Source organism: Homarus americanus, unplaced genomic scaffold, assembly GCF_018991925.1.
Source record: "Homarus americanus isolate GMGI-L3 unplaced genomic scaffold, GMGI_Hamer_2.0 scaffold13642, whole genome shotgun sequence".
In the NCBI taxonomy this organism is placed as follows: domain Eukaryota; kingdom Metazoa; phylum Arthropoda; class Malacostraca; order Decapoda; family Nephropidae; genus Homarus; species Homarus americanus.
The window spans coordinates 265,411-293,251 of NW_024724069.1; positions in this window are offsets into that span (position 1 = coordinate 265,411).

The following is a 27,841-nucleotide window of genomic DNA, read 5'->3' on the forward strand; positions in this document are numbered from 1 at the left end:
GAAAGAGGAGTGGGGAGGAAAAGAGGAAGGAAAATGAAGAGAACAAGAAAGAAGAAAACAAGAAGAACGGAGAAAGAAAATGAACGACGAGGAGGAAAAAGGTGATGAAGAAGAATAAGGAGGAAACGAATAATTAAAATCATAAATTCTTCAGGTATTTCGATCCTTAACACGACCTGAATTTAATATCTCATACCTTACCCCCCTCTCCTCTCCTCCCCCTCTCTCCTCCCCACGGTACCAGGCATATGTCACCTTCAACACGTTGCCAATTTAGCGAGGCACGTCACTACCTCATTTTAATCTGGCAACACTGCAATTCTAAAAATTGGTAAAACTACAGGTCAAATTGAAGTTGTTTTAATTGGTGTTTGATTCTCTGTCTATATGTGTGTGTGTGTGTGTGTGTGTGTGTTTATGTCTGTCTGTCTTGTGTGTGTGTGTGTGTGTGTGTGTGTGTGTGTGTTTATGTCTGTCAGTGTGTGTGTGTGTGTCAGTGTGTGTGTGTGCGTGTCAGTGTGTGTGTGTGCGTGTGTGTGTGTGTCGTGTCAGTGTGTGTTTGTGTGTGGGTGTGTGTGCGTGTGTGTGTGTGTGTGTCAGTGTGTGTGTGTGTGTGTGTGTGTGTGTGTGTTTTGTGTGTAATAATAATAATAATAAATAATAATAATAATAATTAACGGTTTATTGAAGAAATTCTGCAGCAGGCTGAAAATATACATTGGACATAAATAACTTATTACATACATTGGTGGTTTAACAAAAGCCTTCATTAGAAAGGTAAAGAACATACAGATTAATGTAGGTGTTGAACAGCAAACTCGTAGTGTAGTAACTTCCTCCCATATGGTGTTAGGAACTCGTGGTGTAGTTCCTCAGATGGTGTTATGAGGGACCTCACGTGGTGTAGATTACCTCACAGATGGTGTTATGAGGGGCCTCACGTGGTGTAGTAACTCCCTCACAGATGGTGTTATGAGGGGCATCACGTGTTGTAGTAATTCCCTCACAGATGGTGTTATGAGGGGCCTGCGTGGTGTAGTAATTCCCTCACAGATGGTGTTATGAGGGACCTCACGTGGTGTAGGGACTTGACGTGGTGTAGTAATTCCCTCACATATGGTGTTATGAGGGACATGTGGTGTAGTAATTCCCTCACATATGGTGTTATGAGGGACATGTGGTGTAGTAATTCCCTCACAGATGGTGTTATATGAGTGAGGTTTGGTCTTAGGCCTTCCTATCGTAGACGGATTAACACATCGCTGGTTGTTGTTGGGTCTCACGGGCCGTTATCACTGGGTACCTGGGACCTCACTGTGTGAAGGTTAACTTGGGTATGACTGTTACTGTTGAGTTGTTCTCACTGGCTTAAGCACTGTTCACCACTGTTCACCTCTGTTTAACACTGGTTCCGTTCCTTTCCTAAATGAAATTGTAACTTCTGGCGAGAACTTGTTGATATTCCGGTGGGGAGGAGGGTTCAGGGGAGGGGGTTGGTATGGGCCAACATAACAGCTGTTCTGGCTGCTCCGAGAGGAGCGCCAGGTACGTCTTGACCCTTCGGTGGTCAAGGATGTAGTGTAGTGTAGTGTAGTGTAGTGTAGTGTAGTGTGTGTGTGTGTGTCAGTGAGCGTGTGTGTCAGTGAGCGTGTGTCAGTGAGCGTGTGTGTGTGTGTGTGTGTGTGTGTGCCTTATCTGTGTAAGCTAACTTTATCATTAGCTAATTTGACGTCACATATGAGGTTGACCTTTATGGTGATAAAGTTGACCTTTACGATATCTACGTCAATCAGCAAGGTGACCTTTCTTTCCCTAACACACACACACACAAATCGATAGCTACCGGACCTTTTCTTAGCACTGGAACCAAAAGCGTCACCCAGCTTACCCCACCTGAAATTCGACATTCCAGCTGAACCAAAATGAAGATTCGACACCCCAGCTTAACCCACCTAAACTTTCGGCTCCCCAGCTGGACCCACCTGAAGATTCGGCACCCCAGCTGAACCCACCTGCAGATTCGGCACCCCAGCTGAACCCACCTGAAGATTCGGCACCCCAGCTGAACCCACCTGAAGATTCGGCACCTCAGCTGAACCCACCTGCAGATTCGGCACCCAGCTGGACCCACCTGCAGATTCGGCACCTGAACCCACCTGAAGATTCGGCACCCCAGCTGAACCCACCTGAAGATTCGGCACCCAGCTGAACCCACCTGAAGATTCGGCACCCCAGCTGAACCCACCTGAAATTCAGCACCCCAGCTGAACCCACCTGCAGATTCGGCACCTCTATTATAGCGATTATCCTCCTCAAACACCACTGAAAATTCCCCAAGAAAAATTATAAAAGAAAATCGTAACTTTAATTATAGACGCAGGAAAGTTTACACGCGCCATAATCAGGAACTTTAAATCAGCCTGGACGTGTAGAGCCATTACTACTGACTTTAACGCACCTTTATAAATCTTAACAGCGGTTTTGTTGCAATTTCTGAGATTGCAAGATGTGGAATATTTATGATTTACTTTCATATAAAATCACGGTAGTTTTTGATTGCAAGATGTTGATTTCTGCCTCCAAAAAGTTGTTGTTTGTTTTTAAATTCTTGCAACATCAGGTTTTTCAAAGAAGCGTTAAATATAACGAGTAGTTTTAATGTTAAAATTATTGCAACACCTGAGATTGCAAGATGTTGATCACAAACAGTTGTTCTAACGGGAAAATTGCAACATCTGATAATGCAAAACGTAAGCTATGCAAGATGTGTGTAGACATGTTATATTTGCATTATAAAGAACCTTGCAACTTCATAATTACATCAAAAGATCTATGGTCCATCAATAGTGAACTTTTGCAAACAGGCTGACAGACGCTCACTCCTGACTATTACTAACTCCTAACTATCTTTTTGGTTTACGACATTAATTGACAGCTCCTGATTGGCGACTTCTCCCTAGAAGACAGCCAATCAGTGTATCTCTCCATTTGACAGCCAAACACATACTCCAACAGCCAGACAGACCTGATACTTGGGATATTACCCGACATTGATATCAACGTTAACAGCAACTTAAGTAAATTTGCTGATGACACTAAAATAGGACGTGTAATTAAATCTGACGAGGACTCCGCAAAACTACAGGAAGATCTAAACAAATTTTTCGAATGGTCTGAAAATGGCAGATGAAATTCAATGTGGACAAATGTAAAGTACTCAGTATAGGAGATGTAAACAGGGAAACCAGATACCAGGTGAACAACGATGTTATTGAGAAATCCGACAGCGAGAAGGATTTAGGAGTAATGATAAGTAGGAATCTTAAGCCAAGTAAACAATGTGTATTTGCTCGAAACAAGGCTAATAAAGTACTTGGGTTCATACAAAGGAGTGTTAGTTACAAGACTAGCAAGGTCATCCTAAAACTATATCTTGCGCATGTGAGACCCCACTTTGATTATGCAGTTCAATTCTGGTCACCGTATTACAGAATTAATATAGAATCCTTGGAAAGAATTCAGAGACGGACAAGACTAATCCCGGGCATCAGGAACCTTGAGTACAGAGACAGGTTAAAGCGTCTTTATCTGCACTCCCTCGAGAGACAGAGTGAGGAGCGATATGATAGAGGTGTATAAATGAAGTCCGGGCTAAACAAAGGGGACATTACAAAGGTACTCAAACTATCCAACCAGGAGCGAACTCTTAACAATGGTTTGAAATTAGACAAATTTAGATTTAGGCGCGAAATAGGTAAACACTAGTTTAGAAATAGAGTAGTGGATGAATGGAACAAGTTATCAAATATCATCATTAACTCGAATACGCTGCATAGCTTCAAACATAGGCTGGATGGATATATGAGCAATAGGGGTTGGGTATAAATGGGACTGCCCAGTATGGGCCAATAGGCCTGCTGCAGTTTCCTCCATTCTTATGTTCGTATACCTGAAGAATTACCTGATACATAGGGAATCACCTGATACCTGAGATAAGACTAAATTAGAATGTATTGGCAGACGCGAGGAAAATTCCATTAAATTCCCAGATTTCCGAAGGGCAAACTTTGATAGGTTGAAAAGGCAGCTGAGAGAAGGGGGTAGTACGTTTGGGGATGGATTACATGACCTAACGAGAGGTGACCTCACCCAATGTGCCCACAGAGGGCGAGCTCACTTAATCTGGAGACCTGACAACGATATCCTCACAAAATATGACGGTTGAAGATGACCTGATCACGAGATCTGAGGTTGACGAGTTGAACAACAATTTAAATAATGAGTTACAAGATGCACAAAGGCAGAACATACCATACAAAAAACTCAGATCAAACAACAATGACCCTAAATGGATAAATAATTATTTAAAGAATATTATTGGACAAAGGAAGGCTATAGATAGGAGAATAAATCATGATTAAGTTTACCTCAGAGATTATTATAAGATATTGACCAGTTGGGTTAAGACCGAGATAAGAAAAGCAAAGAGAAGTAATGAACTGAAGGTATGAAACTAAAACGCGAGAAAAGTTTGGACCGATACAGTCAGATACCGGCGAGCTAATTGATAACGACGGAGAAATGAGCAATAATCTAAATACTATAAATATTTTTCAACAGTTTTCACCATCGAAAATTTGACCATGATACTCGAGGCACGACTATATACAGATATAGTAAAGGAAATAAATTAAGCAAGATAGTAGTGACTGGTAACGACGTTAGTAAGCAAATAGACAAGTTAAAACCTAATAAGTCACCTGGTCCCGATGAGATATTTGTCAGAGTATTAAAGGGATGTAATGATGAGCTTAGTATGCCCTTAGCAAAATTGTTTAACATGTCCTTAAAAACAGGTGTAGTACCAGCAACCTGGAGGATAGCGAATGTAATACCGATTTTCAAGGGAGATAGATCACTATCCTCTAACCACCGTCCAGTCAGCTAAACATCAATTGTAGGAAAATTACTGGAAGCAATAACTTCAAACTCTATTCGAAATCACCTGGAGAAGCACAATTTGATCAATGATTCCCAACATGGCTTCACAAGCGGGCGTTCATGTCTAACTAATCTATTAACATTCTTTTCATCAGTTTTCGAATCGGTGGACGAGGGGCACAATTATGATGTGGTACATCTCGACTTTAGCAAAGCCTTCGACAGAGTCCCCCACGAAAGACTAACAAGAAAGGTAGAAGCACATGGCATTAAAGGTAATATTCTAAAATGGATTAGGGCGTGGTTACAGGACAGAAAACAGCGAGTAAGAATTAACGGCACTAAATGTGATTGAAGTAACGTCACAAGTGGAGCACCCCAAGGCTCAGTACTTGGACCATTATTATTTTACATAAACGACATAGATATTGGCGTAAACAGCAAAATAAGTAAATTTGCTGATGGCACTAAAATAGGAGGTGTAATTTAATTTGACGAGGACTCCGCAAAACTACAGGAAGATCTAAACAATTATTTTAAATGGTCTGAAAACTGGCAGATTAAATTCAATGTGGACAATTGTAAATTACTTAGTCTAGGAGATGTAAACAGGGAAACCAGATATCAGATGAACAATGATGTTATAGAGAAATCCGACTACGAAAGATTTAGGAGCAACGATAAGTAGAAATATTTAGCCAAGTAAATATGCATTTGCACGAAACAAGACTAATAAAGTACTCACTTGGATTACGCAGTTCAATTCTGGTCACCGTATTACAAAATGGAAACAGAATCCCAAGAAAGAATTCAAAGGAGAATGACAAGACTAATCCCGAGCATTAGGAAGGAACCTTGAGTACAGAGACAGGTTAAAGCATCTAAATTTGCACTTCCTCGAGAGACGTAGAGTGAGGGGCGTCCTGATAGAGGTGTATTTAAGTGGGTGAAAGGAATCAATAAAGGGGATAAAGATGAAGTCCTTATAATATCCGAGCAGGATAGGACTCGGAGCAACGGATTTAAGTTGGATAAGTTTAGGTTTAGGAGGGAGATAGGAAGGAACTGGTTCACAAATAGGGTGGTGGACGAGTGGAACAAGCTTAGCAACTTTGTAATAAGTGCTGGAACGCTGGAAAGTTTTAAAAGGAGGCTAGATAGATTCATGGATGATAGAGAGTGGTGGTAACTCTCGACAGGAGCTGTCTTGCACAAGCCAACCGGCCTGTTGCAGACTCCTTATTTTCTTATGTTCTTATGATAGAGGTGTATAAGTGAAAGTCAGGGATAAACAAAGGGGGCATTACAAAGGTACTCAGACTATCCAACCAGGAGCGAACTCGTAACAATGGTTTTAAATTAGACAAATTTAGATTTAGGCGCAAAATAGGTAAACATTGGTTTGGGTATCGAGTAGTGGACGACTGGAACAAGTTACCAAATATCATTATAAACTCGAATACACTGGATAGCTTCAAACATAGGTTGGATGGATATATGAGCGATCGGGGTTGGGTGTAAACGAAACTGCCCAGTATGGGCCAATAGGCCCGCTGCAGTTTCCTCCATTCTTACGTGTTCTAATGTTCTTATACTTAGGGAATTACCTGATACCTGAGGAATTACCAAATACCCGAAGAATTAACCGATACCCGAAGAGTTAACCGATACCCGGGGGGTTACCTAATACCTGGGGGTGGGGGGTGATTCACCGCATTTATTTCTCAACTTATTTTTATACAGGATTTATATTTCAAACCATTGCAAACTTTCTTCATTGTTACATAGCTGCGATTTTTGTGTGTGTGTGTGTGTGTGTGTGTGCAATAACAGGATATGGTTCAGTTGCAAGCTGTAGGTTAGATGTTGCAAATTGTGCATTTTATAGGTTGCAAAACTTTAAACAAATTGTGATGGAAACTCTGGATTGGGTCAAGTTCTGAAAATGGGTGATTAACAAGCATTGGGATTGGACAAAGTGTAAGTTCTTGGATTGAATGATTGGATAAGCTACACTAGTTGGATGATTAACAAGCACTGGGATTGGACAAAGTGTAAGTTCTGGGATTGGATGAGGTACAAATTCTGAGATTCGATGAGCTACACTCGTTGGATGATTAACACGCACTGAGATTGGATGAGATGCAATTTTCGAGACTGGATGAACCTATGTCTGGATGAGCTCAGAGGCTTAAGACGCGAGTGAGGAAGATAGCTGAAACCTTTTACCCAGATTAGCTACAATATCAGGATTATTTTAAACCTTCTTAGGGGTGTTTTGTAAGATTTCTCCGGATTAGCTAAAAGTGAAGTATATTTACATAACGTTTTGACCTACATTTCAATATATATCATGTGTCATTATTTCGTCTAGTTCATTATATAAATCCAAGTCGATATTTCACTCCATTTGTTTTGAAGATGTTGATCACCTGAAGATTAGACATCCAAGCTTATTTTACCAGACTGACCGCCCAAATGCTAAGCTAATCTGACTTATCCTGAACCTAACCAACTCTCCTATCCGAAGAAAACCTAACCTTAACCTATCATAACTTAAACGTCACCCTAAACCTAAATAACTTTAACCTAACCCCCCCCCCACCAGGTAAAATTATGGTAATGAATCATCAGGTGAAATAAAGAAACTTTCAGGTGTAATTACGCGAGTGGCTAATCTTCAGGCGAAACAAAACGAGGGGGAGGGCAGCTAATCTTCAGGTGACCCCTATCTCACCTCCACCACCTCAAAAAAATACCTGTTTCAAACTCTACTATAACTTGTACGATTTACAGGATAAAAGTAATCTCAAGTTTTACCTCCAAACACTGAAGTGCCTTATTTCCTCCCCGCCCCGCCCCGCCTCGCCTCGCCCCGGGCTTTTGTTTCCCATTAGTTATTGAATAGTTTTGTGGGCTTTTGTTTAGTAATTGGATGGACGTGAAGATTCCTGGGATTTTGTGGACTTTTATAGACTTTTGTTGAGTAATTAAATGGTCGAAAAGATGCTTTTTTTTCTCATGCGTCTTAACATGTTACTTGACCGACTCCACCTTCAAGATAGACCACTGCAGAAGAGGTCCTCCACCAACACTTCGTCAGGTTAAGAAGAAGTCCTCCCTCACTTTGAACCTCCAACGCCAACAACAAACGATCCTTTCTCCAACTAGAGAGTCTGTTGGGGGTATCTGTTACTCCATCACCAACAATACCACCACTATCATCTCCACCAACACTAACACCTCCATCACCACCACTAACAACAACATATTCCCTACTCCACCTCCATCGCCAACACTAACAATAAAACTCTTTACTCCAACAAACAGGTTAAAAAACAATACTCCAACGCTACATCACCACCAACCACCATCTCCACCACCAACACTACAACATCACCAACCACCATCTCCACCACTAACAAACTCCTTATTCCAACAAAAAGTTATATAAAAAAAACCTTCTCCAACATTACCACCAACAACAGGGCGGGGAACTGGCAGGTCATTTGTTGCCGTCACGACTGCAGCCAACACGAATGACTGATTTTTGACCTGAAGTTTTGACTAAAAATTGTACCGAGTGACTTTACCTTTGTGTTTGTTTATTGCAGGTAAGAGGGATTGGACACCTTGGGAGGGGGGGAGACACTCACACGTCCTCCCCTCCAATACTTCTCTCACTCCCTCTCTTCTCCTTCATTCTGTCCCCCCTCCTCCCCCTTTGTACCTCCCTCCCCTTTCTTTCCCTCCACCCTCCTCCCCCTCTCCTTAGGTCTCCTCCCTTCGACCTACACCGAGGCCTGGAACCGAATCCGAATCCAAAACCAAACCCAAACCCATGAAGTAGACTCAATAGAAACTAAATCATTACCCGAATCCAAACCCATGACCCGGAATAACTTGGGTAACAAATCCGAACCGAAATTGAAGCCTTGACACGGACTCGCTTGGAACCGAATCCGAACCCATGACCCAGATTTAAGTCTCAGAACCGAACCCGTACCTGGAGAAAATGTTATCAAGGTGGATAGTCGTATTAATTAGTGCACTGGGGAGTTTCAAAGGTTTTTTTACCTGTATTATGTATGAGTATTTCTATTTCTTCCTATTTATCCTTCTCTTTCTCCTCCTCCTCCTGTCTTCCTTATCCTTCTCTTTATTCTTCATTCTTCTCTTCCTCCTCTTACGACTTCTCTTCCTATTCTTCCTTCATTTTCTACTCTTCTTCCTTCATATTCTTCTACTTCACTTCTTTATTCGTTTCCTCCTCCTCTTCTTCTTCAATTCCCCTTCACACAAACTTTCTGCAGCCCATCATTACACTGCACAGTAATGATATATATCGCCCTACACTATACTGTTATGGACTCAGGATAATGTAATTTAACGTAAAGTCACTAAATACTAACATTGTAATGACGGAAATGTAATGTGATTTGTAATGACAGGATGTATGTAATTAAATGCTTGTAACAGATGGTGTATATACTGTACTTTTATATAATAATGACTAAGGAGGTAAATAACACCGTATTTGTAATTAATAACGAATGTAATTAATACCTTATATAATACCTATAGTTAATATATAATGTTTGTTATGAGAACTGAAAAGTCATCCAGGATTAAAAATTAGGTCAGCAAAGGTCAAGGGTCACACAGCTCCGTCTTGTTAACTCTCCCTGACCTGACATCGTACACCTCGATCTGGCCAAGCACATTACAGCATTTGAAGGAAAACACCGGGATTTTGACCTCGCATTATGCTCCGCCTCTTTGACCTCGTATGTAAGAGGTTATAAAGGGTCAATTGTCTGTCCGTGGGTCATTCTTGGTTTAGGCTAGAGAGAGTCAAGGATACTGACCATGGCTGAAGGTAACTGCCTGCTGTTGCCCAGCTCTGTGGCGGAGGAGTTGTTGACGCAGCAGACCGTGGTGGGTGAAGGGGTGTACGGCGTGGTGGGTCTCGTGCCCTGGGAGGACGGCCACGCCATCCTGAAGGTGATGAAAGCCTCGTGCTCTGACAAAGCTTTCAAGAAAGATATACGTTTCCTGGAGGTGCTGGAGGGAGCTGGAGGAGCACCTCTTCTCCTCGGTGTGTGTTACTCCCCGAGGGTGATCTTGGTCACGTTCAGAGGACACACCACACTCCACGCCGTCCTCCAACACCTTCACCTGCCTAACTGGTACCTGGTGTATATCGCCTTCCTGATCAGTGTCCGCCTACAGGAGGTTCACACTGCAGGAGTCATCCACAGGGACCTACACGCATGTAACGTGTTGGTGACCGTGCCGAAGGATCTCACCACGCCCTGGGTCAACATTATCGATTTCGGTCTCTCCACTATGGACCGAAGAGCCCTGGAGAGCCTGCCTGACGGAGACTACCGCCAGGAGCTGACGGAGCTATGTGGGGGTTTTGCCCGCACTTCTTCCCCGACGCCTGACATCCGTGCCCTGGGTGACGTCCTTCAGTACATATTCAAGAAGATGTCAGTCATGCCAGAGTCAGCCAGGAAAGTGGTGATGATAACTCGCTGTGGGAGGAGCACGAGGCAGGCCACCATGAACGAGATAATACAGGAACTATACTTGATCCTCACTAAAGACTTTAAAGTGATGTTTCCAGTTTCACCTACGAGCAGCCCTGAGTCGCGCCCCTTCCCCTAGCAGCCCTGAGTCGCGCCCCTTCCCCTAGTGATGGTGGGTGTACTTCATCACCCAAATCTCTGTATATTTGAGTGTATATGACCGATGTATATGAAATTTACCCCCAGTGATATTTTGATAGATGTTTATGACTGTTGTATGTGTATTAAATTGTGTATTTTTATCAGTGATGTATTTGTGAGAAATGTGATATTATAGGACATAGACTTGTGTATTTTTACCCGACTAATGCAAATGCTTTATATTACGAACGATTTTCTTGTATGGAAATAAATGAATTAAACGATAATGAAAAAAATATATATTGTATTTTATGAAACCTATATAATACAAAACGACAATGTGAACAATAATAAAAAAAATCAACAAAAAAAATTACACTAAATACAACAATGCAATAAAGAATACAACAGAAGAAATACAACCAAACAGTTAGTACAATTTATACAACAATAATATACATCTACTGTAAATACAATGAATAATACTGTACAGTATTTTTGCTGCGCTAAATTGGTTTACAGCCATTAATCAACTTTCAGCAGCTGTAATGAACTGTATCAATCCAGTAATTGGTTAACATGTTACAGTGTGTAATTTGACACAGTACAGTTAAGTTAATATACTGTAATACTTAAATATTTATAATAATAAAAACGATAATAATAAGCAACTCCTAAAAAAAATGAAAAATCACCAAGAAATATGACCTAACCTGACCTATCGGTTAACGAAGATAAGGTCACCCGTTTTGCCCGCTAGGTCAGGTCAAATCACCAGTTGTTTCGGGGTCAAGGAGTTCCCACTTGACCTCACCTCTATTCACGTAATGTTTCCTGAAGATTAGGACAACCAGGAAGATTTAAATAAACTGCAGGAGTGGTCAGAAAATGGCAAATGAAATTCAACACCAGCAAGTGCAGCGTACTTAATATTGGAAGAACAAATACTGACAATGTATACAGCCTTAACAACATCAACCTAGAGAAGTCTACTTGTGAAGGAGACTTAGAAGTTAAAACCTAAACGCGTCAAAGAGAGGACTCGGAACACGACTAACTTGAATCCAGGTAAAAGAGTCACAGAAAAAAAGTTACCTAACCCACCCTAACCTAATCTACGTGCATCATAAATAAATTGTGTTGTCAATATGTAAAAGTCATGTATTGTTAGTTAATAACTGTTTTAAAATATTTTTAGTTTTATTACCTTAAATGTGACTTTTTCCTAGCCAAAATTGTGACTTTTTTCCCTGTAACTTTATTACCGGTCACCGACTAACTTATGTCTACTACGTAAACAGTAGGAGTATGAGAAACAATTTAGATGAAATCAGGGCGTTCGTATGTACCGAAAAAATCAATATAATAGCATTCACCGAAACCTGGATAAACCTAGACTCGCGTGAGTTACCTGTCGAATACCAAATTGCAGGTTACAAATTATTCCTTATCGATAGGCAGATTAGGAAAGGAGGCGGAGTAGCAATCAATGTCAGGAATAATCTGAAGTGTGAAAGAACTAAGGAAATGAAAACTGAACTGAATATAGAAACAAAAGTTGAGAGAATTAATCGATGGTAGGGAAAAATTAATAAAAGAGTTAATGAGTGACTTATTTGGGATGAAATGGGCAGGGCAAAGTCTGTCTAGTAGACGAACTTTAGCCAAATAGATTGGATCGACCTGACGGGTAACTCAGAATCAGAGGATTTTCTTAAAACCGTTCATATAACCGAACCCACCCGGGGTAAATATACTCAATTTAGTTCTGTCAAACAGCGAAAACCTCATTAGTAATGTCGAGGTAGGGGACGAACTTGCCAACAGCAATCACAAAGAAATGAGATTCCATTTAGAATTTAATGGCAGTCGTAAAGAAAATTCCATTAAAGTCCCACATTTCAGAAGGACAAACTTTGATAGGTTGAAAATGCAGCTAAGAAAAGGGGTATCACGTTTGGGGGTGGATTACATGACCTCACACGATGTACCCACAGAGGACGACCTCGCTTTACATGGAGACCTGACAACGACAGCCTCACAAAATATGACGGTTGAAGATGACCTGATCACGAGATCTGAGATTGACGAGTTGAACAACAATTTAAATAATGAGTTTCTTAATACACAAAGCCAGAACATACCACACAAAAAAAAATACTCGGGTCAAACAACAATGACCCTAAATTGATAAATAAGTATTTAAAGAATATTATTGGACAAAGGAAGGCTATAGGTAGGAGGATAAATCGTGGTGAAGTTTGCCTCCGAGATTACTATAGAGTATTGGCCAGTAGGGTTAAGACCGAAATACGAAAAGCAAAGAGGAATGATGAATTGAAGGTAGCAAGGGAGGCGAAGACAAAACCCAAGGGATTCTATCAAATGTATCAAACTAAAACACGAGAAAAGATTGGACCAATACGGTCAAATACCGGCGAGCTAACTGATAACGACGGAGAAATGAGCAATAATCTGAATAAATATTTTTCAACAGTTTTCACAACCGAAAATTTAAACATGATACCCGAGGCACCGACTCTATTCAGAGATAATGAAGAAAATAAATTAAGCGAGATAGAAGTGACTAGTAACGATGTTAGTAAGCAAATAGACAAACTGAAGCCTAATAAGTCACCTGGTCCCGATGAGATATTTGCCAGAGTATTAAAGGAATGTAAGGAAGAGCTTAGTATGTCCTTAGCAAAATTGTTTAACATGTCCTAAAAAACAGGTGTAGTACCAGAATCCTGGAGGATAGCGAATGTAATACCGATTTTCAAGAATGGAGATAGATCACTATCCTCTAACTACCGTCCAATCAGTTTAACATCAATTGTAGGCAAATTACTGGAAGCAATAATTTCAAACTATTCGAAATCACCCGGAGAAGCACAAGTTGATCAATGATTCCCAACATGGCTTCACAAGCGGACGTTCATGCCTAACTATTCTATTAACATTCTTTTCAGCTGTTTTCGAGTCATTGGACGAGGGGTACGACTATGGCGTAGCGAAACCTTCGACAGAGTCCCCCACGAAAGACTAATGCGAAAAGTGGAGGCTCATGGCATTGGAGGAGATATTCTAAAATGGATTAGTGTGTGGTTACAGGACAGGAAACAGCGAGTGAGCATTAACGGCACTAATTCCGATTGGAGTAAAGTCACTAGTGGAGTACCCCAAGGCTCGGTACTTGGATCATTATTGTTTATTATATACATAAAGGACATAGATATCGGCGTAGACATAAGTAAATTTGCTGATGACACTAAAATAGGCGCGTGAAATTAAATCTGACGAGGACTCCGCAAAACTATAGGAATATCTAAAAAAAATCGAATGGTCTGAAAAATGGCAGATTAAATTCAAGGTGAACAAATGTAAAGTACTTAGTCTAGGAGATGTAAACAGGGAAACCAGATACCAGATGAACAACAATGTTATTGAGAAATCCGACTGCGAGAATGATTTACGAGTAATGAGAAGTAGGAATCTTAAGCCAAGTAAATGATATGTATTTGCTCGAAACAAGGCTAATAAAGTACTTGGGATCATACAAAGGAGAATTAGTTAGAGATAGAGAGATCATCCTGAAACTATATCTTGCTCTTGTGAAACCTCAGTTGAATTATGGTCACCGTATTACACAATTCAGAGAAGAATGACAAGACTAATCCCGGGCATTAGGAACATCGAGTACAGAGACAGGTGAAAGCTTCTTAATCTGCACTCCCTCGAGAGACGTAGAGTGAGGGGCGATATGATCGAGGTGTATAAATGGAAGTCAGGGCTAAACAAAGGTGATATAACAAAGGTACTCAACTATCCAACCAGGAGCGAACTCGTAACAATGGTTTTAATTAGAAAAAAAATAGATTTAGGCGCGAAATTGCTTTGGGATTATAGTAGTGGACGAGTGGAATAAGTTACCAAACATCATCATTAACTCGAATACGCTGGATAGCTTCAAACATAAGTTGGATGGTTATATGAGCAATAGGGGTTGGGTGTACACGGGACTGCTCAGTATGGGTCAATAGGCCCGCTGCAGCTTCCTCCATTCTTATGTGCACCTCGATCATATCGCCCCTTGAGGGAGTGGAAATTAAGATGCTTTAACCTGTATCTGTACTCAAGGTTCCCATCATCTACCACACCCCCATCAATAAATCATCCCACACTCCCCTCGACCCCAACCTTCATCCACCACACTCGACCCCAACCATCATCCACCACACTAGACCCCAACCATCATCCACCACACTAGACCCCAACCATCATCTAACACCCCCTTCCCCAACCATCATCCACCAATTAAGAAGTTTGAACAAGACAGTCAGAAAATATCAAGGGAACTTTTACATACAAACTTTACTTCGTAAGACTTTAAAAGACTCTACAGATCCATACCACCCAAAGACCTGAGTGTCCCCAGTCTTTAATTATCATCCTAAGACCTGGAATCTCTATAGGTCCTTAATAAGCCTCCTACAGGTCTCTACAGGACCTGGTTAAATAAGTAACTAGATCTCACCTGTATACTTCAAATTGCCTTTTAATTATCTGTCACCATTTCTACCTCACCCGGACTGATTACTTTACATTGTAATTGACTGTTGGGAGGACTGCCAGTCACTCAGGATCCAGTTACGTCTTTATTAACTGGAAAGGCTTTTATGTACTCTCACTAATAACAGTAATAATAATCAGTTGGTCTATATGTTTATTGTGATAGCATTTAAAAATATTTCTCAAATCATTTTCATAATCTAAAAAAAAAATACAAAATTTATACACAATTGGTAATACAAAATCAATTATCAAATACAAGCAAGTATACATGGGTGTACATACACATATTTATATACAATGCAGCCAGGTAATACCACAAAGGTCAGTAATACAGTATGTACTAGACTGTTCTCTCCCTCACACTTGACACACAGAGGACGGTGTCACAGCCTTGGGAGGCGCGGAGATGGGATGAAAGTCAAGGATAAACAAGGATGGGGACGGAGGAGAGATAGGAGTACTGGCTGGAGTCAGAGGAGAATGAAAATTGCACGAGGAACTAGACGAGGACCCGGGCGACACAGGTGAGCGCGAACTACACTCTGGTGACGAGGACGAGTCACCCTCCGAGGAGCTGCTACTCGAAGGTGGTGGTGGTGGTGGTGAAGGGAACTGCACGTTAAAGTCTTCATTGAGCATCGTGGACAGCTTCTCCAGTATATCCTCCAGCGTCGCCTGCCTCGTGTACTTGCCAGGCCAAGCCATCGCCAACACCTCGTTCGCCGACTGTGGTGCTGCCTTCATAGTCCTGAAGATGTGCTTCAGCAGCTGACCAAGACAGCGGATGTCGTCAACAGGAGTACAGGTCCTCGCGGCGCTCCTACACGAATCTATCAGATCCTGACGTTGCTGACTCTCCGGCATGTCGTTCAGGACCCGGTAGTTCATGTTGGCCAGCCCGTAGTCAATGATGCTCACCTGAGGCTCCGTCAGGTTAGAGGGCGTGGTGACCAAGACGTTGCCGGCGTGAAGGTCGTTGTGGATGACACCTGCAGCGTGAACCTCCTGCAGGCAATGAGTAAGCTGCAACCCGATGGAGGCCAGATACCAGTCAGGCAGGTCAGTGCGTCCCATGATGGTGTTCAGGGTGCGACGACCCCTGTAGGTGATGACCAGGGCGCGGGGTCTGTAACACACCCCCAGCAGACGGGGAGCTCCTCCTGCACCGTCAAGTCTCTCCAGCAGCAACATCTCTCTCCTGAAGTTTTGGTTAAGGCAGCTGTCCTTCAGTAGCTTCAACACAGCGCTGCTGTCCTCCCAGGGAACCCGATACACTCCCGCGGTCACCCCCTGACCGAGGAGCCTCTGGTGTAGGAGCAACTCCTCCAAGTAGGACTTGGACAGCAGAACACGACTTGGGGCCATGATGTGTCGCTCACCTTCCCTCTCGTACAATAACTCCAGACGGCGAGATGACCTTTTTATGATGATCCAAATACGTCAACTTATCGAGGGGTTAAAGGGGCGATGCTTAAGGTGAGGTCAACCAACCAATAGGGATCGTGTTCAGTTGTTACACCAGACGTAACACCTGAAGAATATCCACCCCAGCTCATATCACCTAAAGATTAACCACACTGACCTGACCTGACCTGACCTAACATAACCTCATCCCCCCAAATGTCACTACGATGGTTAATCTTCCGGGGACATCAGCTGGGGTGATCCCAACACAATTTTCATACCTGTCGTTGTGTTCTGAACTGTACATCTGAAATTGTTTTTTTTTGTTTTTTTGCTCGTAACAAGGCTAATAAAGTACTTGGGTTCATACAAAGGAGTGTTAGTTACAAGACTAGCGAGGTAGTTCTAAAACTGTATCTTGCGCTTGTGAGACCACACCTGGATTACAGAATGGATATAGAATCCTTGGAAAGAATTCAGAGGAGAATGACAAGACTAATCCCGGGCATTAGGAACCTTGAGTATAGAGACAGGTTAAAGCATCTTAATTTGCACTCCCTTGAGAGACGTAGAGCGAGGGGGCGACGTGATAGAGGTGTATAAGTGGAAGGCAGGGCTAAACAAAGGGGACATTACAAAGGTACTCAAACTATCCAACCAGGAGCGAACTCGTAACAATGGTTTTAAATTAGACAATTTAGATTTAGGCGGGAAATAGGTAGACACTGGTTTGGAAACAGAGTAGTGGATGAATGGAACAAGTTACCAAATATCATCATTAACTCGAATACGCTGAATAGCTTCAAACATAGGTTGGATGCTTATATGAGCAATAGGGGTTGGGTGTAAACGGGACTGCCCAGTATGGGCCAATAGGCCCGCTGCAGTTTCCTCCATTCTTATGAAAGGAATCAATAAAGGGGATATAGATAAAGTTCTTATAATATCCGAGCAGGATAGGACTCGAAGCAACGGATTTAAGTTGGAAAAGTTTAGGTTTAGGAGGGAGATAGGAATGAACTGGTTCACAAATAGGGTGGTGGACGAGTGGAACAAGCTTAGCAACTTTGTAGTAAGTGCTGGAACGCTGGAAGTTTCAAAAGGAGGCTAGATAGATTCATGGATGATAGAGAGTGGTAGTAACTCTCGACAGGAGCTGCCATGCACAGGCCAACCGGCCTATTGCAGACTCCTTACTTTCTTACGTTCTTACGTTCTAACCCCTACATACACATACATATTGATTTAACCAACTCCCCTCCTTGCTTCACGAGTTCACTCTGTACTCACATTAACTCCCAAAGGAAATTAAGCTGGTGGACGCTCCCTCTCTAGCATTACCACATACCGCCCACATACTCCTCCAATACACACACCCTTCCCCAACACAAACGTCCAAAACATGCTTCCCAAACCCCCGACACACCCCTCCCCTCTGACACACCCCTCTCCTCACACACCCCTCCTCACACACCCTCCTCACACACCTCCCCTGACACACCTCTCCTCACACACCCACCCCACACACCCCCTCCACACCCACCCCCGACACACCCCCCCTCACACACCCCCCCCACACACCCTCCCCTGACACACCCTCCCTCACACACCTCCCTCACACACCCACCCTGACACACCCCCTCCCTCACACACACCCCTGACACACACTTTACCCGTTAAAACCAATTTCCTGACAGTTTCTTGCGATGAATGGAGACAGAAATCGACTCCGAGAAAGGCAGTAGTGGTTCAGTTATTAATACGTTAAACTTGAGTCGTTTTATTATTATAACCCAATTTTTGCTTCAGATTTGTGGGATTAGGTTTGGTTTAGTTAGGTTAAGGTAGAATAGGAACATAAGAATGGAAGAAACTGCAGTCCTATTTACACCCAACACCTATTGTCTATATAACCATCCAACCTGTGTTTGAAGCTATCCAGCGTATTCGAGTTAATGATGATGTTCGGTAACTTGTTCCACCTGTCCACTACTCTATTTCTAAACCAGTGTTTACCCATCTCGCGCCTAAATCTAAATTTGTCTAATTTAAAACTATTGTTACAAGTTCGCCCTGGTTGGATAGTTTGAGTACCTTTGTTATATCACCTTTGTTTAGCCCTGACTTCCCTTTATACACCATTCATCTAAAGATTAACCACCCTAATGCTAACTTAGCCCAACCTACCTTAAAAAACCTAACCCAACCTAAACCAATAAATATAACCTTCCTTAAACCCCGTCTAACCAACCTTAACAGGCCAACCGGCCTATTGTACTCCTTATTTTCTTATCTGACTCGGTTAGTGGGTGGCAGGATAGGCGGCTCAGGGGTGGGTAGGGTGGGCGGGTGGGCGGCAGGGAGAACTTGGCAGGCGGCCAGCACCACACACAGCCACATCAATACGCCTTCCTCTCTCGTATTTCAAGTTCTCTCCCGTGTGTACTGTCAATATACACAGTTATACCACCATTACACCCCGTTATACCACCATTACACCCCGTTATACCACCATTACACCCCTGTTATACCACCATTACACCCCTGTTATACCAATTATTCCACGTTATACCACCATTACACCCCGTTATACCACCATTACAACCTGTTATACCACCATTACACCCTGTTATACCACTCTATCACCCCGTTATACCACCATTACACCCGATTATACCACCATTATAAATCCTGTTATACCAATTACATTACAATCATGTTATACCACCATTATAATTCTGTTATACCACCATTACACCCGTTATACCACCATTACACCTCTGTTATACCACTCATCAACCCTGTTATACCACCATTACACCCCGTTATACCACCATTACACCCCGTTATACCACCATTACACCCTGTTATACCACCATTACACCGTTATACCACCATTATAACTATACCACCATTACACCTGTTATACCACCATTACACCCCTGTTATACCACCATCACCCCGTTATACCACCATTACACCCTGTTATACCACCATTACACCGTTATACACCATTACACCCTGTTATACCACCATTACACCTCGTTATACCACCATTACACCACGTTATACCACCATTATACTCTTATACCCCATTATTCTGTTATACCACCATTATAAATCTCGTTATACCACCATTATACATTTACCATTATAACTCGTTATACCACCATTACACCCCGTTATACCACCATTACACCTCGTTATACCACCATTACACTCAGTTATACCACCATTACACCCCTGTTATACCACCATTATAATTCCGTTATACCACCACATTATACCCCCGTTATACCACCATTATACCCCGTTATACCACCATTACACCGTTATACCACCATTACACTGTTATACCACCATTACACCCCGTTATACCACCATTATAATTCATTATACCCCGTTATACCACCATTACACCGTTATACCACCATTACACCCTGTTATACCACCACCATTATAATCTCGTTATACCACCATTACACTGTTATACCACCATAATCTCCTGTTATACCACCATTACACCTCGTTATACCACCATTATAATCGTTAAATTCACCATTACACCGTTATACCACCATTACAATCTCGTTATACCTTCATTACACCTCGTTATACCACCATTATAATCCCGTTATACCACCATTACAATCGTTATACCACCATTACACCCTGTTATACCACCATTATAATCCAGTTATACCACCATTATAAATTTCGTTATACCACCATTACACCGTTATACCACCATTACACCCTGTTATACCACCATTAATCTCTGTTATACCACCATTATAATTCCTGTTATACCACCATTACACCCTGTTATACCACCATTACACCTCGTTATACCACCATTATAATCCGTTATACCACCATTACACCATTATACCCCTCGTTATACTACCTATTACAATCGTTATACCACCATTACACCCCTGTTATACCAATTATTACACCGTTATACCACCCATCACTGTTATACCACCTATCACTTATACCAATACAATCTGTTATACCACCATTACACCCTGTTATACCACCATTACACTGTTATACCACTCCATCACCCCGTTATACCAATTCATCACCCCGTTATACCACCATTATCATAACTGTTATACCACTCATCACCGTTATACCACCATTATACCCTCGTTATACCACCATTACACCCCCTGTTATACCACCATTATACCCGTTATACCAATTATTTACAATTCCTGTTATTACCACCATTACACTGTTATACCAATTACAATTCCGTTATACCACCATTACACTCTGTTATACCACCATTATAACTTCGTTATACCACCATTACAATCTCTGTTATACCACCATTACACCCTGTTATACCACCATCACCCCTGTTATACCACCATTACACCCTGTTATACCACCATTACACCGTTATACCACCATTACACCCCGTTATACCACCATCACCCCGTTATACCACCATTACCCCCATTTATACCACCATTATACCCCGTTATACCACCATTACACCACCATTATACCCTGTTATACCACCATTATACCCCCGTTATACCACCATTACACCCCGTTACACTACCATTACACCGTTATACCACTCATCACCCCGTTATACTCATCACCCGTTATACCACCATTACTCCCGTTATACCACCTTACACCCGTTATACCACCATTACCCCGTTATACCCCATTACACCCCGTTATACCACCTTACACCCCGTTATACCACCTTACACCCGTTATACCACCTTACACCCCGTTATACCACCTTACACCCGTTATACCAATACACCCCGTTATACCACCTTACACCCGTTATACCACCATACACCCGTTATACCACCATTACGCGTTATACCACCATTATACCCCGTTATACCACCTTACCGTTATACCACTCATCACCCGTTATACCATTACACCCGTTATACCACCATTACCGTTATACCACCATTATACCACCATTACACCCCGTTATACCACCATTACACGTTATACCATTCTTCCACCATTACCCGTTATACCACCATTACACCTGTTATACCACCATTATACCCCGTTATACCACCATTACACCGTTATACCACCATTACCCCGTTATACCACCATTACCATTATATCCACCATTACACCGTTATACCACCATTACACCCGTACCACCATTACACCCGTTATACCACCTTACACCCGTTATACCACCATTTTACCATGTTATACCACCATTACCCCCGTTATACACCATTACCGTTATACCACCATTATACCCCGTTATACCACCATTACACCCGTTATACCACCATTACACCCCCGTTATACCACCTTACACCGTGTACCACCATTACACATTGCCACCATTACACCATTCATTCCACCATTATACCCCGTTATACCACCATTACACCCGTTATACCACCATTATACCCGTTATACCATTACACCCGTTATACCACCTTACACCCGTTATACCACCATTACACCATGTTATACCACCATTATACCCGTTATACCACCATTACACCCCGTTATACCACCATTATACCGTTATACCACCATTACACCCGTTATCCACCATTACACCCCGTTATACCACTCATCACCCGTTATACCACCATACACCCCGTTATACCACCCATCCTTACCCATTACCCCGTTATACCACCATACCCCGTTATACCACCATTACACCCGTTATACCACCATTACCTGTCAATGCTCCTTTACCTGCCAGTTTACCTGTAGTTTCACCTGTATATCAACCCCAAAATATACTCTCATTCTTACACCAATAAAACACGCCGCTAACAAACACAGCTAAATAAAACTAGGCCAACACAGAATTCATATACCATAGATGCAATATGTTGTCAAGTGTATACAATTGTGTGTTTAAAATATAGTGACAATCTGGCGTATATTGTGTGTAGAGTGTGTGTGTGTGTGTGTGTGTGTGTGTGTGTGTGTGTGTGTGTGTGTGTGTGTGTGTGTGTGTGTGTGTGTGTGTGTCTGTGTGTGTGTGTGCTGTGTGTGTGTGTGTGTGTGTGTGTGTGTCTGTGTGTGTGTGTCTGTGTGTGTGTGTCTGTGTGTGATTGTCTGTGTGTGTGTGTGTGTGTGTGTGTGTGTGTCTGTGTGTGTGTGTGTGTCTGTGTGTGTGATTGTCTGTCTGTGTGTGTGTGTGTGTGTGTGTGTGTGTGTGTGTGTGTGTGTGTGTGTGTGTGGTGTTGTGTGTGTGTGTGTGTCTGTGTGTGTGTGTGATTGTCTGTTGTGTGTGTGTGTGTGTGTGTGTGTGTGTGTCTGTGTGTGTGTCTGTGTGTGTGTGTGTGTGTGTGTGTATATGGATGTGTATGATTTGTGTATGGATGTGTGTGTGTGTGTGTGTGTATGATGTGTGTGTGTGATTGTCTGTGTATGTGTGTGATTGTTTATGTGTGTATAATAATAATAATAATAATAATAATAATAATAATAATAATAATAATAATAATAATAATAATTAACGGTTTATTGAAGAGCTTAGCCAGAAGGCTGAAAATATACAGTTACATATTTGGAATGGGTTTCGAATTATAAATAATATACAAGTAACATAAGTGATACAAATAAGACATATAATAACTAGATGGGGAAAAGTTCAACCACAGTTCATTTTCAACATAGTGACAGTGAAGGAGCAGTGTTTACTGGAGTAATACACGGTTTATTAAGTTATTGATAATTTTTAATGGTATGGGCTGTTCTATAGCGACTGTTCCGTGCACGTATGGCCGGATGCGGTTGTGGTGTCGAACAGCAATTTTGCTAGGGATCTCAGGTGGTAGTAGGAGCCGGTGTCGAGGATGGTGTGTGTGTGTGTGTGTGATGTGAGTGTGTGTGAATGTGTATATGTGTGTGTGTATATATATGTGTGTGTGTGGCATGTGTGTGTGTGTGTGATTTGTATGTATGTATGTATGTATGTATGTGTGTGTGTGTGTGTGTGTGTGTGTGTGTATGTATGTGTGTGTGTGTGTATGTATGTGTGTGTGTGTGTATGTATGTGTGTGTATGTGTGTGTGTATGTGTGTGTGTGTGTGTGTGATTGTGTGATTGTGTGTGTGTGTGTGTATGTGGATTGTGTGTGATTGTGTATGTGTGTGTGTGTGTGTGTGGAGAATGAAAGAATCTTCTCAGATGGCTATATCTCCTCCTCCTCCTCCTTCCTCCTCCTCCTCCTCCCTCCTCCCTCCCTCCCTTTTTCTTCACCTACGCCTTAACTCCATTAAATATATTGGCACATCAATCCTAGGTGGCCCTAGAAGTCCACCAGTCGAAAAATAGTATAATTTATTGACACTACTAATGGTCCAGTGCTAAGGGTGGGTGGTAATAGTAGCCACAGCAATACTACTACTCTCTTTTAATAATGGCCTCCAGCCTCCCCCAATAGCCATACCTTCGCCACCATTTTATTACCTTAATGTTAAATATCGTAATACATAAGTAGCTATCCTATCTGTGTTGAGTTAGTTGAGCTGCAGATCTATGCGGCATTCAGTGACTGTTGCCTCAGTCAATATCTGCAGCAGTTGTCGGCTTTGGGGCCGATGCTCTCGTTCCCCTGCTTCTACAACTAATACTTCAACTGTACTAATACTTCTACTGTACTAATACTTCTACTGTACTACTACAGCTACTAATAATACTTCTACTGTACTACTACAGCTACTACTAATACTTCTACAGCTACTACCAATACTTCTACTATTAATACTACTACTAATAATACCTACAACGTTATTCATCATTCACGTAAGCAAACGCGCCCCCCCCCCCCCACACAGGAATACTTACGACAAAAATAGCACTATTTTTTTTAGCCAAAATTACTGTTATCACTCATTATATTTCACCTTATGGCAACACCACTATCATGAGGAGTCTTGCCAACGACCTAATTCCCAACAATAAACTGTATATATATAAATTTAAACGCTCTATTTAACTACATTTCAATAATACTAACAAGAATATTACTTACATTCTTGTATATATCGAAGTTAAATATATATGGAAAAAGTAATATCTCTTATGGATATTATTACTTAAATTTCACCAACTGGCATCTACAGTATAAGCTATCATCGGAACAGTTGCCAAGTAGCCAATATTACAACGCATATAACACCTACTTTGCTATGTCTAAACTCCTTATCATTCATAAGTCCTTGAAATAATAATCACAGGAGACATAATTACGTTACTGTATATTTCACAGAAAATAACACACACTGGACTTTTTTTTATCCATGTTTATTTTTATTTCGCTAAATGACGAGGTTCGGTCGACGTTAAAATGTTGGCAGTGTTAATTTTATCGTGTTTGTTAATTGTTGTATTTTTTGTGATGTTAATGAAGATAATAAAAATAAATAACCTATAATAATAATAATAATAATATCGATAGGTCAACACAGTTCGCATTATCATCATTATTATTCAAAGGTCATGACATATATTCTTAAGTTCAGGTTCACAGTGTCTCTTAAGATTAATTTTCCTCGTAACAAAGACAAAAATACTTGAACGATGAACAAACAAAACATAAAATGGCTTCAGAGTTACGCTGAGACTCTACCTTAACCATATTACTGTTAAGGTGTTCAATAATTATGAATGTTTCGTGTTAATATACTTTCAACTTAAATTAACCTTCAAACTTACATGAACCTTCAAACTTAAATGAACCTTCAAACTTAAATGAACCTTCAAACTTAAATGAACCTTCAAACTTAAATGAGCCTTCAAACTTAAATGAACCTTCAAACTTAAATGAACCTTCAAACTTAAATGAACCTTCAAACTTAAATTAACCTTCTAAGTTAAATTAACTTTCTAACTTAAAATAACTAGAACCTAATTTAACCTAACCTTTCTTAACTTATCTTAATCTGCCCCTTATCTAACATAGCCTCACTTAACCTGTACCTAACCTAACTTATCATCATCCCTAACCTAATCTCCCATTAACCTAAACTAACTTTACCTGGGATACGGACAAAAACCCCACCGGACAAAACCCCCACCGGACAAAACCAACAACGGACAAAATCGCCTTATAGTAAAAAATTAAAATTTATTTACAGTTTTCAAATTTTTTTTTACAAATTCACTTTGATAGTATCTCTCACTTGGACAATTTATGTATTATCATTATGAAGTGTAGGTTATATGGTAACAAAATAAATTAAAGGGATCACCTGAAGAATTGTCACCCCAGAGTTTGGCAGGGTGACAATTCTTCAGGTGGGATATCCTGGGGTGACATTTCTTCAGGTGATCCAATTAAAGTTCTTTTTAAGCCTCAATATTTACCTCGTGGTAGAAAAAAAACTTAAAGTTTAAAAAAAATCCTTACAAATATCATTACTCTCCTCACTTTTTGTGACCTCAGGGAACCCGTGACCTAACAATCTCTGGTCTCTCAGGTCTGTTTAATGACGTATGGGACCACGAGGCGAACTGCATAAAAACCATGTTCACTTGTACACTAACTACAGGCAAACAACAATATATCACACAGTTGGTGGCCAAGAAGCATCAACATTAACACAATCAGCCCGGAACCATTATACGCGAGAGGATAACACCACTTACTGTATATAGCCGTAAAGATGGGGACTATCCTGCCAGTTCACACAAGGACCTGGTGGGACCCTCAATCACTAAAGATGAGGAACATCCCTTCAGCAACACGGGGACCTAAAAGGGACCCTCCAACAATCCCCAAAACAGCACATTCACTTGGATCACACTTTAAACCAGCTTAGCTTAGCTTATCTAACCTCCCTTGCCCCTGCAGGACTGCGGGACGTCTGTCACTGGTTAAGCCTCAAACCAGCCTCCTCAAGGTGGAAAGCCCGCCTGCTATCATTCTTCTTCTGTACTTCTCTTCTTAACTTTACTTTGCCCTAAATCTTCTTGTTCCTCTCAGAGCCACGGCTCTATTATCTCGGTGTTCTAACTGACTGACTAATTCAGTATTCCTTAAGCAGTGTTTGAATACAGTCGGAAGCTAGATAGCTCGTTTCTATTTTTCTTACAAGTTTCATTTAATATTTTAATCACGAGTATTGTGAATTACTTGTGCAGTTAATATAACTAGGAAAAAATCTCTAAATACCCTTACGAGAGTGGTTGTAACTCTCGACGGGAGCTGCCATGCACATTGCACAGGCCAACCGGCCTATTGCAGACTCCTTATTTTCTTATGTTCTTATAATGGAAATTATACACAGCAGTAAAGGTGTATAAAAACTATGTTATCGTGGCTATATATACACAAAGAAGTCTAAGTCTTCTTCAACAAAACGTTGGGAATGTTCCAGGGGAGCAGCTCTCTCCTGCAACGGCAAGCTTACAAAATATGTCCAAAATATAATTTCCGCCATAGACCACAACCACACACCCGATACATTTGCAGTGGAGGGAACAACAGTCTGACAGACTCTAAAAGAACGTGCAGTTGCCAACAGGGGAAATACTGGACAGATCCTACTTGACAGTATGGCAGAAATGACTCAAGAAGGGCGAGCTGCACTTGGTCAGATGAATTCCATTAAGAGAACTATCCGTATACATCGACAGGCAGGCCACCCCAAAGATCCATCATCTCTTCAAGAGTTGAGAATTGAAGGCGAGTGGACAATGACAGGTAGCTCAGACCCACACCCTTCCCTAATTCATGACAGTGGGACAGAAGCAAGGAACCGTATTATCATGCCTGCCACCGAGGAAGGTCTACGTCATCTGGCAGATTCCAACACGTGGTATATGGATGAGACTTTTACCTGTGCACCATCTCCATTTGAACAATTATACATTATCCGTGCCCCTCTAGGAGAATCTGCAGAGCTGTGTGTATGCCTTCCTGCCTGGTAAGTCCCAAGAGATATATGAAGAAATGTTGACAGGAGTTCATGACAAGGGAGAGGAACTTGGATTTTACATGGATGTCACAACAACAATCACAGACTTCGAACAGGCAGCCCTGAATGCCACCAGCACCAAGTTGGGTCCACATGTTAATGCCAAGGCGTGTTTCTACCACTTGACACAAAGTACCTGGCGAAAGATCCAGAGCCTATGGGCCGAGTAACCGATACAAAGATGACGACGATACCAAGCATTTCTGTGGCATGCTACATGGACTTGCCTTTCTTCTGTTGATCGTGTTTCTGGTGGAATGGACTACATGGAAGACAATACTC